This window comes from Humulus lupulus, chromosome 6, assembly GCF_963169125.1.
Source record: "Humulus lupulus chromosome 6, drHumLupu1.1, whole genome shotgun sequence".
Classification (NCBI taxonomy): domain Eukaryota; kingdom Viridiplantae; phylum Streptophyta; class Magnoliopsida; order Rosales; family Cannabaceae; genus Humulus; species Humulus lupulus.
In genome coordinates this window covers 34,181,066-34,199,694 of record NC_084798.1, presented here as the reverse complement: position 1 = coordinate 34,199,694, position 18,629 = coordinate 34,181,066, and the positions used below count along the sequence as shown (strand labels likewise).

Sequence of the window (18,629 nt, the reverse complement as noted above, 5' to 3'; positions counted from 1 at the left end):
TGTGACAAATTATACTTTAGTCACAAAAAATTATTTGTGGCAATAATTAAAAATTTTAAATCTATAATTTTTAAAAATTTGGTTGTGGCTAAAAGTATTTTCAGCTACTAGTATAAATATTTGTCACTAAAACTTATGACTATTTCACTTTTAGTTACCAGAGTATTTTATTGTGACTAAAAACATCTTTTTAGTCACAACTATGGCGTGCTTTGTGACTATTTTATTGTTTTTTTTAAACTACTAATTTATTGTTTTTAAAATCCAACTCTATTCACATTTTCATTGAAAAAAAATAAAAATGAAAATTCTTCTGTCTGATCTCTCTCTCTCTTCTCCCCCTATTGCCCCTCTCTCTCTCTCAAATTCAATTTCTCTTTTTTTTGGTCACTGGCTCACAACGTCGCCGGTCGAAATCGTTGTTGGGTAGCCTCGTTGCCGATCAGATGTATTGAGTGTCAGTTTGAAGCTTTCACGGAGATTACGAAGGATCCAAAACTGCTTCTTAATCCATTATCATTTTGCCTATTTCAGTAGGTTTGTTTTCTCTTAATCTAATTTGGAGCCTCACTATCATCGATTTTTGCTTTGGTGTTCAGATTAGGGTTCCTAATTGATTTTCTAATTTATTATAGTTTGTCATTGTTGCATTTTTTTTTGCATATTGATGATTTATTGATCTGGTTGTGGGTTTATTTTTGCTCATTTCTACTATGTGTATATTACGAGAAAGAAAATAGCTAGAAAAAAGGTAAACAAGGATTTGAAATTGATTATCACATATTTTTTCTCTTAATTTTTGGGTGTGTGGTTTTAGTATTTTTGACTTTTACATACTATTTTACATTGAAGCATGCAACACCATGATTGGTAGACACATTGGTCCTTAACATGTGATGGTCTTAGATATGGCATTTGGTGTGTATGTGTGTGCGCCTAAACTTGATTGATACTTATTATGAACAGAGTGAGTATGATAGTTTATAAATGCGTAAAACACTATATTGAAAGTAGAATGTGTATGTCTGATAGAGTGAGTATGTCTGTTTCCTATTTGTTCTAATAGAATCCAATCAACTTATACCAATATTTTTCTCTCCCGATGTAATCACGCAAGTTGTTAAAATTAAGTAAGAAAGTGTTTGTCAAGTCTTATAGATCATTCCACAGTTCCTATTAGGGGTGTTCATAAAACCGCCCACACTGCACACACCGCAACACAATTTGCGGTTTTGAGCCCTTTGCGGTGTGGTTGCGGTTTGTATTTTTGCCGAACCGCGCGGTGCGGTTTGCGGTTTTAAATTTTATAAATGCGGTTCAAACCACACCGCACCGCATCATTATATATATTAACTTTTTTATATATTTTTTTTCAATTTTACTATATTTAAAATTAATGCATAAATATTTATATAGTATAATATAATATACACAATATCTAGAAATAAATATAATGTTTCATAGGATGCTAACACATATTTTACTTCAACCTAAAGATATTCCTCCTTAATTAAAATAATATTTACTTTTATATTACATTTTTTATTTGTTATTAGTTTGTTATATTTTTATTGTTTTACTTAAAGTTTATTAGCTTGTTGTACATTTAATTATTTTGTTAAACACTTTATGGTTATGAGATTTATTATGAATCATTCTTAATTATAATATTTAATTATTAAATTATTTAGCTATAGGTATAAACCGACAAAACCGCACCGCACCACACCGCATTTTTGCGGTGCTGTTTATGCGGTTTGAGGTCTATGCGGTGCGGGTTGCAGTTTGGAAAATTGTCCAAACCGCATATGCGGTGCGGTCCAAAAAATTAGAGAAAAACCGCACCAACCGCACCACGAACACCCCTAGTTCCTATGGTTGCCAAATTGACAACCATATTACTTTCCCTGTCAATGCATGAAACATATTTAAGTGATAACTACTGTCATGTCTCAAAATTGATTCATTTTGACCCAATTCATTTTGATTTATGTAGTTAGTTATTAGAAGATTTTGTGATGATCAAAAGGATTTTCTTCATTTCTTTTTCATGTTTTGATTCCAGGATGTTGCTTGAGCAATTTGCAATGAGGTGGAGTCTTTGGTTAAGAAGTGTGAGGAACCAAAAATGTTTGACGCAATCAAAAAGACTCCTTCTAAGTTCTATAAGCATGTCGAAGTATGTACATTCTACCTTTGCTGGAATATATATTTGTTATTCTGACCATGATTTGTTCTTGATTTTATAATCCTATTTATTCTCACATGATTTACAACGGTAACTGTTGTGCAGAAAATATTGAGCATAAGAATGTGTATCATGTGCAGGATATTATTAGCAATGAGTTAATGCAGGTCCTTTAGATCAGGAGCAAAATACTAAGGAAAAAATCCATCACTTTGCTTCAAGATAAAGTTATAGACATTGAGTGAAAAAGGGTACATTAGCTCTGATGATTGTAAGAGGTATTTTTGCCCTATATTTACTATCCAAAGTTGAGGGGATTATCCAAAGTAGTATTATTTATTTGCAACTCTATTGGTATGTGATTATTTCTCTAATAATTGCACTTGTTCTAAATTGAGATAGTTTATTTATATGCAGTAGTTTTATGATTCAGAAGATCATGCCATCATTTCTGTTCTGTTTCAGTTTCTTTAGATAGGCTTTCGTTTTTGCCGAGTTCATGAATTTTAAATAATGTTTTTAATGCTATTTAAAAATGTCATGTATCATATAAACATTGCCCTGTTTCTTCAAGATTGTTTATCATAAAGCATTCTTAGTGGGCTTTCTTTTATGTTTTCATCTAGTATATTATTTATAAGAATAATTGTTATAATAATTCAACATATAGCATTTCGATTTTGTCTTGCTCGTTTTTTTTTCAAAACATATAGCATATAAGTTGCTTGATGTAGTGGTTGAATACTCTATTTGGTTTTTGATATTTTCTTTCTATTTATGTGTTGTTAAGTGCACGTGCATGGGTTGCTTTTAATTACCCTAGTGAAAGTCTTTTTTCCTTGTAATTGAAGATTTGATCATTTGCATATGGGGTGGAAAGGAAGGTTGAACAACAGATAAAAATTACCAGTTCTCTGTTATACTAAAAGTAAGGTAAGGCACCTCTAATTTGACTTTTTATTTTTTTTTATTTGGAAGATATTCTGACTGTAAATAATGTCTAACAAATTCAATTGTTTTAATGAAAAAAATATGGATTAGGATATATAGTTCATGTGATATATGTTAAGTTGTAATTTTTGTCATTATCTTATATATGTTTCATGTGAGACAAGCAATGGAAGCTATAGGACTTACTCTTGCAGTATTGTGCTCAAATAATAAGCTTTATATATCAGCTGCCTAACATATGGTTTTACACTATGATATTATGAGGTTTGTTGCCTGTAAACGCCTCTTTAATATTTGCAGCCTTGCAGAGTTCATTTAAGTTATTGATCTCAGTATTGTAATTAGATTTTGACAGACATTCCATATTTATTGAATTGGGACATTTATGTTCAATTTTTTTGAATCCGAACATTTAAGTTCAATTGTTTTGAATCTTGTTGTTGTTAACTAATTCATTATTTTGCTTTCTCAGGACTTGGCGGGTGGAAGTTGCAGGACATAGTAAAACAAAGTGGCTAGTAGTCCTTAAAATAAGTCTTTCAGTGTGTGCTCAAATATTAAGCTGTAAGTGGGGATGAAGCTAAAGACTTCCGTGATAAAGGTTATAAGGAAGCGAATACTCATTATACTTGTTGAAGTAAGTACATCTGTGATACTGAAAGTTTTCTTAATGTTTTCTAGGATGACATTGTTCTTAATTCTTTGTGCAGGCATGCACTTAGACTCTGATCTAGTGATCTTAAGCTTGAAGGCAATTGGAAAACTCAAGGTGAAATATTTTCATACAAGTATGCTTCATTTATAATCATGAAATTCTTTTATGTATATGGTTTATCTACTCTCAGCATTTGAAGAAATGACCTACTGAGTTTGCTCTTACTTTTGATCCCATCTTTATTTTCTTTGAGACTCAAGTTTTTGGCTCAAGAATTTCCACTTAGTTTGGATCAAATTCAAGGTGTTGAGCTTTTTATTTCATCTCTATTCAATTTCTTAATTGAGTGACTTCATATTATTTTCATTTGCTGCCTACATATATTTAAGTTAGCCCTTTCATTGAGCTAATTTTAATCAGAAAGTAAGTCAATAAAGAAAATTTTGCTATTATTTGTTCTAAAGTGCATTTTAGTTTTTATATGTGTTAAAAGAACTATAGTTTTGATTGTGTTTTCTAAAGTACTAAAGTACCATCAACTTGATTTAAAATGTATGTTAAAGTGATATTTGATTTATTTTTAATCATTATGTAACAAATTTTCATTACATGATTGGTTATGTTTTATTATTTGACATAATTTTATGTTTTCTTGCATACTGGTTATTTATATTTTAAGCTTTATAATATGTTTGTTTTTTTTTTTTGCTAGAACTTTATAAATAAACCTTATATTTTCACATTATGGTTGTGTCAAGATCCTTTAAGTGGGCTTTAATTTGTTGGTTTTGCTTAAAGATTATTTCTTTGGTTTGTGCTATTGCTTTTGTTCTTAATAATTTATTTTGTTGTAGCTGATGAAGGTAAGCCCTTTCCCCTTTAGTTCAGGTTTATAAAATTTTTTGTGTTGGAATTGTTTCTAATTAAGAGAATACAAAGAGAAAAATTAGAGATGTTGTAAGTGTAAGAATATGGTGATTAATACTTAATGTTTGTGATTTGAGAATATGGATTTAGATTACCTTTTCTTTAGTCCTTTTGTTGGCTTTTGTGTATGAAATTTGGATTTTACAGATTTGATTTATGCATATTCTATAATATGATTTTATCAGACTTTTATTCATGTGAAAATATATAATATTGATTGTATGGGTTTTGATCATAAATAATGAGATTTTTGTTTGGTGCTGTCATATTGCTTATATATGTCTCTATCTCTATATTTTTATTCTCTTTATAATATAGTTAAAACTTTTTTGGTTGGCTGCCTCCAAGAGAAGAGGCAAAATACTTGGTGTGCAAGCAATCTCTCACGAGAGACTCTTACTTTTGTTTGCATTTTGCAAGAGGTATGCCTTTTACCTTTGTTTTAATATTATGCAAATGTTAGAGAAGTTTGAATATCTTAAATATTCATCCACAGTGAAGTAGGTTCTGAGTCATTGTTGTGTGCTGCGGTGATAACGGAAGGTTGAGAACTTGTGTGTCTTAGTGAAGTAGGATCTGAGAAATTTGTGTGCTGTGGCGAGATAAGGAAGAAAACATGCATGCATTTTTGAATTAGTTGAATTGATATTGGCCGATGGTTTGATGCTAGTCTAGGGGAAAATGGTGTTTGCTTTTATATAGACTTATCTAGTATAACTATTTTATAATTGAATTGTGTTTGTTTGGTTTGTTTGATGATTGGTACATTAATTAGATTGTTAAAAACATATACTTGTAAATGGTGTAATAATATTTTTGTATAGTTTTTGAGGTCCTTTTCAGTTGTATTGCAAGCAGCTCTGCCTGAGTTGCTTCTCTTTTTAGGGTCCTTTTCCTTCTTAAAGAAACCGAAATATCATTTTGTGTTGGCATTATAACAAAATCGGGTTTTAGAGATGAATTTTTTTGTCGCTAAAGCTTAATACTTTGTCTCAATTGCTGAACTATAGAGAGGACATTTAAAATCCTTGCTATTGCTCAGTAATAGAGAGAAAATTTTAATCACTATTTCATAGAATATTAGGTTGAGAAAAGTAGCAAGAAGGGTTTATGATTAGAGAAAAGGCTTTATCCTCGTTTGAAATATAACTTTGATAAAAGAATATACACTTTTTTTATGTGACGACTTCTTTAAAAAAATTCAGAGAAAGCATTGTCAAAAGTACAACATAATTTTGTTCTCTACTTAATTCAAATGAAGTATCTTGTACAAACAACTATCTCCTATCTTCGTGATGAGGCACACTCAATTTAATTTTACTTTCCTAAGTATATTGCTGATCATAATCTATGTCAAGAATTTTACTCTGTTTGGTTTCTGAAAATACCAAAACAGAATGTAGACCAAGAACTTGGGACAAGTAGTCTATGATATATTCATAAAAAAAAAGGTTCCAATCAAATAAAAGTCATGAAATTAGCTTGATACTTTTGAGTTTGAGAACTTGGGATGGTAGTGATCCCCATTCATATGTGTATTTATAACCAATAGTCTTTGATAAGATGTATAGGACAGATATATCTATTGCATTGAAATGAATAGTCAAGACTATAGAGAAAATTAGCCAGAAGGGGTCAAGTGAGGTATAGTCCTTGTGGAATCACATGGTATTGTCTAACCAGTCATCATTATGGATTCAAAGTTCAGATCTGGCTAACCTAAAATAAAATATCAGTTCTTTTTTTTTTTAATTTTTTAGTAAAATAGCCTAACCACTTTTTTAATATTACATATTACCAAATATGTCATTTAGCAAATTACTATTTTATTATAAATATTTTAATATTATGGCATATGTATATTAATTTTGTTTAATTAGTTTTTATTTTAAAGTTATTTTGATTTTTTTTCTTTTTTTATGGGTTGCTGAATGATATACCATACCACAAAATACATATTTTGAGTTGAAAAATAATATATCAACAAAACTTATACTATGTTAAAAAATTATATATTACCATTAAAACGTATATATCGTGATACAAAATTATATATTACCATTATTTTTTTTTTGAACTAAAAGTAACTTCATTAATGGGTAAAATCATCCATTACAATGGAAAACACCTCAGCAGAGACATCATAGTCCTGAAGTGTACGACCTGGAGAGAAACAAGACCCCCTAGCTAAGCAATGGGCAGCTTTGTTTGCAGATCGTTTAATAAAACATAACTCAACATTACAAGAATTTAAAATAAGACTTCTACAGTCGTCGACTAAATGACCAAACTCAGAAGGCATTGAAACTCTGCTCTTGACCGCTTGAACACACAGAAGACTGTCAGTTTCCAACACCACACTTGGCCAAGAATGTTGTTTTATCCAACTAAGTGCTTCCTTGATTCCAATAATCTCTGCGATTTCAGGTCTCACACACCCAACATGGCCCCTAGTAAAGGCCTCCACTAGCCTACCGTCTCGCCCTCTAGCCAAGCACCCCATACCAAAACGACCCTCCTGCTCAAAGATTGCTCCATCCATGTTAACCTTAACTTGATCATTCACAGGTGCAGTCCAATGCTCATTTTCTTCACTGCTAATATTAACAGAGATGAAAGCTTGACCCTTCCTTGCCTGAGCAAACAAATATTGATCTAAGGTTGTCCGAGCGGAAGAAACAACAGCTGCAGCATTTGTGTTCTTCTGGTTCCAAAGTGCTTCGTTACGGGCACGCCATATCGCCCATACCGCCATTGAGGCTTCCTCTACCTGTTGAGTACTAACCCGATCTACTAATGCTCTCATCCAAACCCCAAAGTCGACCTCATACCAGCTCCCAATATCCACCATTGATCTATTCCAGCAAGCCCTTGCAAAAGTACATCCAACTAACACATGAAAAGTGGTCTCGAGATGGTTTTCACAAAGCGGGCAAAGTGGTTCAACTGGAACATGTCTTTTCTGTAGTTGGACCCGAGTGGGTAAGCAGCCTGAAATAGCACGCCAAACAAAATTCCTAACTTTTGGGGGTATACCCAATTTCCAAATATTTCTCCAGAAACCAGTTGAGTTATTCGTAGACCAATCTTCCTTGTTAATTTGAAGTGCACGATATGCACTTTTCACAGTGTAAATACCTGAAGGCTCATGTCTCCAAGACCACGCATCATGGTCCACAGTTGTACTCAACTGAAGTGAAAAAATAAGTTCCTGATCCCTTGCCTCAAACAGATCCTGAATCACATCTTCATCCCAACATCTTGAGCCAGTTGTCAACAAACTACTTACGGTTCTTCCCACTAATGCCGGGTGTATCGACGTGACATATGGATTGTCCGCATCAGGGAGCCAAGGGTCTAGTAATATATTGGTCGACGCCCCTGCCCCCACAATTCTTCTGATCCCCTCGCGGATTAGAGGTTGTGCCTCTTTAATGCTGCGCCAAACAAAGCTTGGGTTGTCCCCCAAGGATGCAGTCAAGAAGTTACCTTTGGGATAATATCTAGCCTTGAAAATACGACCAACTAGGGAATCCGGTTGAGAAATAAGTCGCCATCCTTGCTTTCCAAGTAGAGCCAAGTTAAAGTCCCTCAAACTTCGAAAACCCAACCCTCCCACATGTTTATGACGACACATGCGAGACCATCCCATCCAACTAATGCCTTTGCGTTGAGCGGAATCAGACTTCCACCAGAATTTTGTCATGAGGCGTTCCATCTCTTTGCACGTCTCCAAGGGGAGTAAGAAAACACTCATAGCATAATTAGGAAGTGACTGAGCAACTGTCTTCAAAAGTACCTCTTTCCCTGCTCGAGATAACATCCTACCTTCCCATCCTAGTATTCGCTTCCTTATCTTCTCTTTTAGGAAACCCAAGATAGCCGTCTTCTTCCTACCCATAGTATTAGGCAGCCCCAGATATGTACTGTTTGCGTCAGCTTCCGGAATTCCCATAATACCGCGAATCCTCTCTTTCATCCCTTCCTCTGTATTGGAGCTGTAGAAGACAGACGATTTAGTCAAATTAATTTTCTGGCCAGAAGCTTGCTCATAGATTTGTAACAATTGCACCACATTAGTTGCCTCCGCTTCAGATGCTTGACAATAGATGTAGCTATCATCTGCGAATAGCATATGAGAAATCAGAGGAGCACCACGTGCTACTTTGCAGCCCCTCAACCTTCCATTAGCTTCATATGTTTTCAATAATGCTGACAACCCCTCAGCACAAATAATGAAAAGGTAAGGTGAAAGTGGATCCCCTTGCCTTATCCCTCTAGCTGGGGTGATCGGTCCCATTTCTCTACCCCCATGAACAATGTTATAAGACACCGAGGTCACACATTTCATTACCAACCCAATCCAACGACTATCAAAGCCCATCCTCTCCAACACCGCTCGAAGATAGCCCCACTCCATTCTATCATAGGCTTTACTCATATCCATCTTAATCACCATATATCCTTTCTTTCCGTTCTTCTTCCTTTTCAAATAATGCATCACCTCAAAAGACACCAAGATGTTATCAGAGATAAGTCTACCTTTCAGAAATGCACTTTGATTTTCTGAAATAACACCAGGTAAGATAAACTTCAGTCTATTAGCAAGAACCTTTGACACCACCTTGTATAGAACATTGCAAAGTGAAATTGGTCGTAAATTCCCCATGGTAATGGGATTTTTTTTCTTTGATATCAAGACAATATTTGTGTCGGTCAATCCCACAGGAAAGGTACCTGAATGGAAAAATGCTATAACCTGTTCTACCATATCATTACCGACTACATCCCAGCATTTCTGATAGAAACCCGGTGTCATACCATCGGGGCCCGGAGCCTTATCAGGATGCATTTGAAAGAGAGCCTGTCGCACCTCCTCCTCAGTAATCGGTTTCAGTAGTTCCAAATTCTGATCAACTGTAACACATGGCTGTACATATCTAGTGACATCAAAAAAATCAGTCTGAGCAGAAGAAAAAAGATTATGAAAATAATTCACCATAGTCTCCGAAAGCCCATGATCCCAGTCCACCCAAACCCCATCGTCGCCCTGCAGTTGATGAATGGTATTATTTTTCTGACGAGCCGTGGCAGAAGCATGAAAATATCTACTATTCTGATCCCCTGCTTGTAACCACAGTTGCTTAGATCGTTGCCTCCAGAAAACTTCCCTTTGTACGTAGACTTCACACAAATTTTTCTTGCCTTCCTTGAACTTACTTATCGAATTAGGATCCCGACCCATCATCCAATGCTTGATGTCCTTCTTATATCCCTTGATTCTACCTGCGAAGTTACCAGTATAATCCTTTCCCCAGTCCATCAACGCCATGCCACAGTAACGAATTTTCTCTTGAATATTACCCTCCCTACAAACTTCCCAGCTATCACGAATAATCTGAGTACACATAGGCTCCCTTAACCAAGCATTTTCAAACTTGAATTTCTTTAGAGAATGGGTAATTGGTGCAAAATTAAACTCCAATAGAATGGGACAATGATCAGATGTTGAGAAGTCTAAGTTAAATAATTTTGCATACAAGAAAAGATTAAACCAACTCTGAGATACCAATGCACGATCCAATCGAACTTCAATCCACTCTGAAGACCCCCTGCCACGTTCCCATGTGTATGGATATCCAGTAAGATCCCAATCTATCAGCCCACAATCCGTCAATGCTTGATTAAAACCATTAATTAACCATCCGGGGTAAGGATTACCACCCCTTTTATCCTCCTGGCCCACCACGTTATTTACATCACCCATTATACACCATGGTAGGGATGATGCAGAAGCTAAGGTTCTCAATAAGTCCCAAGTTTGTCGTCGATGACCCCGACTGGGTTCCCCATATAGCCCAGTAAATCGCCACTCCGCCTTCCCAGCTATTGAAATTTGTACATCAATATGAGATGTCGAATAACTCAGTAATCGAGCTTCCTCTTCATGTCTCCACAAGAGAGCCAATCCGCCACTATGCCCTTGTACCTCCACCACAAAAAGTCCTTCAAATCCCAAAGCCGTACGTACCCTCTCCAATCGATCCTTTTTGCTTAACGTTTCACTTAAAAAGATGAAATCGAGTTTCTTTTTTGGATGGTTAAATCCTTTAGGAATTGAAGAGTCCATGGGTTCCCAAGCCCATGACAATTCCAAGCCAAAATACTCATAATGAACGGTGGGCCTGGGATTTAACCATCAATTATATACTACCATTATAATTGATATACTATACCACAAAAAAACATATACACTAGTTGAAAAATAATATATCAACAACCCATAAAAAACTTAAAAAATCAAAATAATTTTAAAATAAAAACTAATTAAATAAACCTAATATACATATACCACTATATTAAAGTCATACGAATAATAGAAAATTGCAACTTAGGTAATCAATAATGTAAAAATAGTAATTTCTCTACAATTTTAAAAATGAGGACATTAGCTTCTTGATGTTATTATTTTGGGCCATTTATTATAATTTCTCTATAACGATATACTGTAATATAAAATATTTGAGTTTATGCCCCTACCAAAAAATTCTCATATATGTATTTATATTAATTTTTAATATCGATTTTGTCAAAACAAATAGTGGGGTACGTATCTAAAACATAATTAGAAGTAGGGTATATTGCAAGAGTTAGATCGGCTGATACATAAATTCTGATTATAGATAAATGGAAATGATGAGTTTTTTTTTATTCAAGTTTAAAAAAATATGGCTTTTTTCCATCATAAATATTTTATAGCTTTTTATAAAATTTTATCATTTTTATGGGTTTTTTTCCCATATTTTTGTAAAAATTGTGATTATGCCATATATTTTCTTTTGTTGATGTGTTTTTGTTTAATTTTTGAGTTACTTTAGGTGATTAGTTTTTCTATAAACTGAGTTTTTTTAATTAAATTTTTTCATACAAATAATGAAAATTTAATTCTCATAATTCTGAACAATAATAGCTTAAAAGCCATATTTATAAAAAATAACCTATGAGGAAATTACCCTAAAAAGCAAAACACAATACTCTAAAAAATTTCCGAATATTTACTCTCTCCTGCAAAGGTCAAAAAAATGTTGTGGTAGGAATAAAATCTTATTTTATACTTTGGGAAGGAAATATTATAATTAAAATATTTCAGTTATGGACAAATGAAATTTCCATAATTATTAAAATATTTTTAAAAATACCATATATTAAATATCTGAATGTCAAATTAAATTTGAGATAACTATCCTTAAATACTAATTGCTAATTTACAGAAACAATATAGTTTGCCAAAATTAGATTAATATATTACCTTAAAAAACGATGAATCACCATATACTCTTTTTTTTGACAAAAAAATCACCATATAATCTTTTTTTTTTGACAAAAAAATCATTATAACCTTTATTAAATCGTAAAAATAGATTCGCCAATTTAAATTGAATTTATTTCAAAGATGCATATCTTATATAATAGTATATAGTTTTTTATCAGATTAGTTCACTGATTTTAAATTAATTATCTATAAAAAATAACCTATTGCGTAAACAATCATAAAATCAATCATCAATTATCAATTATATTAGTATGTAGTGAGACTGAACTTAGGTCGGCTTTATAGATTTTTTTATAAAAACAAAACAAAAAGAAAAACATGTACGAAACCCTAATAAAATTAGGTCGACTGTGTGTCTATATATATATATATTTATATATATAAATAACAAAATTAAAAAGCATAAGACAATACCCTAATAAAGCATAAGATATGAACGGCGGCGACGTAGCTCTAGTTGGGAGCAGAGAAGGCCAATCACAGTCCTTAATTTCAAGTCTAAGCAAAGATGCAATGCTCCATGTATTCACACGGCTACCAGATGTTCGATCTGCAATCCGATGTAGCCTGGTATGTAAGCATTGGCTCTCCTTAATTTCTTCGCCTGATTTTAGAAAACACCACGAATCCCAATCCAACCACTTACCATGCACCCTTGTTTTTAAAAAAACTCATACCTGGGCAAATGAACGATCAGTGTGTCATTTTGTCACTACTGATACTACTTGTTCAAATTCTTCTTTGGATTTTTTGCCGTGTCCGCAAGTTCGGATACTCTCCACATGTGATGACTTGTTGCTACTCTGGCCGGACTCGAAAAAATGTTTGATCATATGCAATCCGTTCACCAAACAATGGATCGAACTCCCTCAATATTTGGAGTATGGTCACCATGCTCAGTTTGCCCATTGTGCATTGGTATGCAAACCGCAACAATATTCTGTAACCAAACTCCATCAATGCAGATTCAAAGTCATTCTAATAATATATAAGGGTACATGGGATCCACGCAATCTTAGCTATATCACCTATGCTTATTGTTCGGAGAGTAAAGAATGGACCGAGTCAACTTTCAGATTGATTCCTTCAAAAGGATCTTTTGTCACTACTAATCTATCGGTTGCTTGCAGCGACGGAATGGTATATCGGCTTCTGAAAAACTCAGTGATTGTGTTCGATCCTTTTAAAGATGCAAATCATTGTACCATTGACATTCCATTTCGATATAGCCGATTCTTATGCATTGGAACTGTTCGGGGGCGACTGTGGCTTTCGCAGTTTTGGTTTGAAAACGAGCGCAAAACATATGTTTTGAAAGTTTGGGAATTAAGTGATGGTGATGGTGATGGTGATGGCCCATGGACTTTGGTAAAGGATGTTGAATTGAAGAAGATTGAGTTTGATTCATCACTACGTTTCATAAATTTTCATCCGGATGATGGCGATGTGATATTCTTCAAGGACGGTCATGGTGTTTATATTCACGAATACCATATTGCAGAAGAGAAGTTCACAAAGATTGGTACACTTCCACCCAGGGATTCGTATTTTGCCTACATTCTAAGACGTCCTTTGTGGCCAACACTACTTCCCATCTAGAAAGCTATCATCATAATATTATGTGCTGTGATCTATATCTTTGAATATTTAAAATCTCTTTTTGATTTTTTTGCTATTATATGTTTGTGGTTTGCTTTATGTTGTCTTTAGAATTTAAACATATATTTTATAATTAAGTAATTTTTTTTATTGTGCTATATATATATATACGAAGTCTTATAACTTAAACAAGCACAGGCATGTCTGTTTTGAAGGGAAAATTAATATTGAGAATCATGATACATGGTTAAAATGAATAACAATTAATGCCTTATTCATTTGGGAACTCCAAGCTTGTCAGAATTGGGTAGAGATGTACCAATCTTGTCTTTAGCTATTGCATCAATATAATTTTTTTAATATGACTTTTGTCAAAACAAATATAGGGTACGTACGTATTAGATATTTAATCTCGATGTTTATAAAATAGAAATAGTTAAATTTTAAAATGTAATTCTTTTTTTTATTTAACTCAGTAAAGGATTAAACGGTGAATTTCTGAAATATAATTAGAAGATTCTATTTGGCCCTAAGATAGTTTCCCAATATTTGTTATTTGACAAAATAGTTTCCCAATATTTTTTTTGACAAAATATATAGTTTCCCAATAATTACTCTCTATATAGTTTCCCAATAATTACTCTCTCCTTCAAAGCTCAATAAAATATCATCTTATTTTATGTATTGGGAATTAGGAAAATTATAATTATAATATTTCAGTATGTAATTTCCATTATTATTAAAATCTTTTTGAAATATACAATATTAATGGTTACCTTAAGAAATTATAAATCACCATATAATCTTTATTAAATTATAAAATTAGATTAGCCAATGTAAATTTAAATTATTTCAAAGATGCATATATCTTATATAATATATAATAGTTTTTCAATCGATTAATTCGCTGATTTTAAATTAATTACAATCACAAACTCAATTATATTAATTACTACTTTGAAATATATGATTTTTTTTTATACAAAAGAAAGAAGGAAGACAGGTGCGAAATCCGGATTTTTGAGTTAAATAACCTTATAAAGTTTTATGTTAGCTATGCAACCTTCATTTTTTTAAATTTAGCTACACTAACCTCCTCCCGTTAATGAAACTTTTATATTCAAATAATGTCCTTTTATTTTTATATTTGTTTTTAATTAAAATAATAAAAAATCAGATTTGAAAAAAAAAAAGTGTTCAGCACCCTATCATTCCTCCATCCACCATTATTTCTTCAAAATCTCTTCAAATCCTATCAAATCTCTCCAAATGTATAGAAAGATTATTTTGTGACATACTTACATACATTTCAGTGACATTGTTGGAAAAAAAGTGATTACATTAAGATAAGTAAATGAGAAACCCTAATTTTTTATTTTTTGATTTGAATGTGAAAACAAAGAAAGTTGTATTTTGTTTGCTTAGATGCTTATTTTGTCATATATATGTGGTAAAAATAACAATAAAAGTACCTTGTTAGCCATATTATAACCATTTTGTGGATTTTGAGTTGAAAATGACGTTTTTCGAAATGAAACTCACGAAGAAGATGATACGCAGATCTGGACTGTGTTCAGTCGGGAAGACAATTTCAGTAGAGCTCGACCAAACATGGTTGAGATACTAGTAGAGCTCAACTGCTCAATTATTGCTGGTTAAGATAGTAGTTGAGGTTAACTAGACTTGGTCGAGATTAGTATTTTAAATTCCGAATCTTTCTTGATTTGAATGTTAGAACTAAATATTTGCATTTTGTTTGCTTACAAGTTTGTTTCTTCATAAATATGTGGTAAAAATAACAATTAAAGTATAATGCTACCCAGTTAAAATAGTGATTTTGCAATTTGAAACCCATGAAAAAGATGATTTTGCTTAGTTCTTGCCCTGGTACAATCGAGCTCAACTAGATAGAGATGTTCGAGATAATGGTAGAGCTCAACTGTTGTTTTACTGTAGCTGGTTGAGATACTAGTAGAGCTCAACTGAACTTGGTTGATATTTATATTTGTAATCTATAAAATTGTTCCATCAACATTTTTGTCAAAAAGAGAGATTACATTCTTTGTAATAAAAAAAAAGATTAACTTTATTCGATATGTTAATTCTAGTAGTAGAGGTCAACTATAGTTGGTTAAGATACTAGTAGAGCTCAACTATTGCTCAACTGTAACTGGTTGAGATATTAGTAGAGCTCAACTATAGTTGATTAAGATACTAGTAGAGCTCAACTATTGCTCAACTGTAACTGGTTGAGATATTAGTAGAGCTCAATTGTTTCTCAACTATAGTGGGTTAAGATACTAGTAGAGCCTAACTAGACTTGGTTGAGATTCGTATTTTTAATTTTAAACTAATTAATTATAATTTTAACATCAAACATATTTTCTAATGTTAATAATCTATTCTCGTTACAGGAATGACTCGAGTGGTAATCTATGCTCAATATGATGGGGAGGGGAAGGATGAGCAAGGGTTGTATAAATGGTCACCAAGGAATAAGGATGTTATATCTATCATTGTTGATGAATTTAATATTACTTTTGAGGTGTTATTGAAGAAATTGTATAAGAAGATTGGGGTGAATCAAAATGATATCGAATTGAAAATAAGTTACTTACCTATCATTGCGGGAGAAATTATGTCACCACTCATTTTACGAGGGGATGAATGTCTTGCATTTTATCTTTTGGATTGTGGAGAGAACAATCGTAGAGTTGCACTACTTGTGGATCTCATTAAGAGAGAAGATATATGTGACATGGAAGTTGAACACAACATGGAAGAAAATGAACAAAGTTTAGTAGATGATTACTTTGTCTGTGAATTCTACTTTGAAAATAATATTTGTGATGCTGCTTCTGCACCAGGCGAAAGTGGTGTTAATCTAGGTTGTGAACCTATGGACCTTCTTAACAAAAGGACAACATCATCATCTCCAACTCCAAATCACATTGACTCATTCAACTACTATGATTTGTTGGACCACCACGATGAACAAAATCAAGTCCCCAGTGAAGACACATTTAGTTTCCAAGATGGGTCAGATTTGGCAATTGGTCAATAATTCAAGAACAAAGATGAGGTAAAAACTAAGTTGAACAATATTGCAATAAAGGCTTGCTTTGAAATGGAAATTAATAAATCTACCAAGTCATTATATATGACAAAATGCATTGACAAGTCATGCAATTGGGCAGTGCGTGCAGCAAAGGTTACCTACTCAGAGCGGTTCTCAATACGAACTTATTGTAACACTCACACTTGCTCCCTTATTAGCCTAAAAAGAAAGCATCGTCAAGCAAGTGCTGCAGTAGTTGCTAATGTCATGAGGTTAAGTTTCAATGGTCAAAAAGAGACACCGAAGCCAAAAGTAATAATGACGATTATGCAGAACAATCACATGCCAATAACATATTGGAAAGCTTGGAAGGGGAAAAAATTACAAACAACCTTTTTAGAGGTTCACTTGAATTAAGTTTTCAAAATCTTCCAACTTACTTACACATGGTTCGAAAGATGAATCCAGGTACGATCACACATTTGGAGGTGGATGAAGATTCTAAATTCAAATATGTTTTCCTAGCATATGGAGCATGCATCAAAGGATTTTGTTGCATGAGAAAGGTTATTGCGGTGGATGGGACTTGGTTGAAGACCAAGTACAAAGGTGTAATGCTCATTGCAACAACACAGGATGGTAATTTTCATCAATATCGTATTGCTTGGGCTGTGGTTGATTAAGAGAATGATGCTTCGTGGTCATGGTTCCTTACAAAGTTACAAGAACTTATACCAGATGATAGTGATTTAGTCTTTATTTCAGATAGAAACAAAGCATCATCAATGGGGTGTCAAATATTTATAGGAAGTCACAACATGGGCATTGTAGGTGGTATCTGTCTCAAAATATTAAAGCACGTGTCAGAGTTAAATGTGTCATAAAATTATTCGAAGAAACTGCCAATGCTTATAAAGTTTCTGACTTCAACAAACTATATGATGAATTGAAGAATAGATATCCCATAGTGATGGACCCAAAACGGGTATGTTTAAAAATTTATATATCGCAAGCGCACGAATCGTCCATATAGAATAGTGATCGTAAGCAAGGATGTCGAACCCAAAGGAGTTGTCTAAAATCGAAAATGAAACTATTTTAAATCAAAAGTAATAAATTCTAACCTAGTTCCAAAGATTGATAAGTTTTAATATTATGAACATAAAATAAAAGATTGAAAAATAAAGCTATTTAAGATAATGAAAATAAACCAATAATGAGTTGAAAATAAGTGTTAAAAGAAAAGATTATTAAGATACTAGAATCCACAAAATGTAAGTTTAATAATATTTATTAGTATATTGATTCCCAAGTGTTAGTGATAGTTAAAATAATTTAAACTATCCTTTTTAAAAAAGATTTATAATTTTAAACACAAATTTCTTATAAAAAGATAGGATTTTTCTTCACTTTTCAAAATTATAATTTCAAAGCATTTAGTGTAAATCAATCTAATGAAATAACAAATAAATCAATGAACATTATTTATAAGGCAAAACATAATATTTTTGTTCTAAGCATGGATGTGTACAATTTAATGACACATCTTACACAAAGAATATTATGTTTATGCACTAATGAAGTACAAAGTGTAAATATGTTCTAACAATCTAAAATACAAGATATTTAAGATGAAAGAAATATATGAAGAAGAAAAATCCATAGACTTTGTTGCATTACAAGGGAAATCAACATACAACATAAATATTACTTAGTTACAAGTTGCTTCATCATGATCTTAATAATCTTATGAAAAAGATTAGAAGCACATAACTAGAGTAGAAATTAAAAAATAAAAGACATACATACTTGCAAAATGCTCTTGAAAAACCCAAATGGAAGAGAGAATGGTAGAGAGAAAATGAGAGAAAAAGATGGTAACCAAAAACATTAAGCACCCCAAAAATGGTCTTGAAAG

General features: G+C 32.7%; 1 long non-coding RNA gene across 3 annotated transcripts; it reads left to right on the top strand.

The window, feature by feature from the left end:
- Positions 1 to 294: 294 nt before the first annotated feature.
- Positions 295 to 17,654, top strand: LOC133782032 (uncharacterized). 3 transcript variants are annotated; one of them, XR_009870326.1, is made up of 7 exons: positions 295 to 537; positions 2,066 to 2,179; positions 2,329 to 2,466; positions 3,040 to 3,121; positions 3,612 to 3,776; positions 3,850 to 3,908; positions 16,068 to 17,654. It is a non-coding gene; the product is annotated as an uncharacterized LOC133782032 (long non-coding RNA). The 3 variants fall into 3 exon arrangements; XR_009870325.1 differs by having other exon boundaries at positions 3,850 to 5,143; XR_009870327.1 differs by lacking the exon at positions 16,068 to 17,654 and having other exon boundaries at positions 295 to 533; positions 3,850 to 4,802.
- The last annotated feature ends 975 nt before the right edge of the window (positions 17,655 to 18,629 follow it).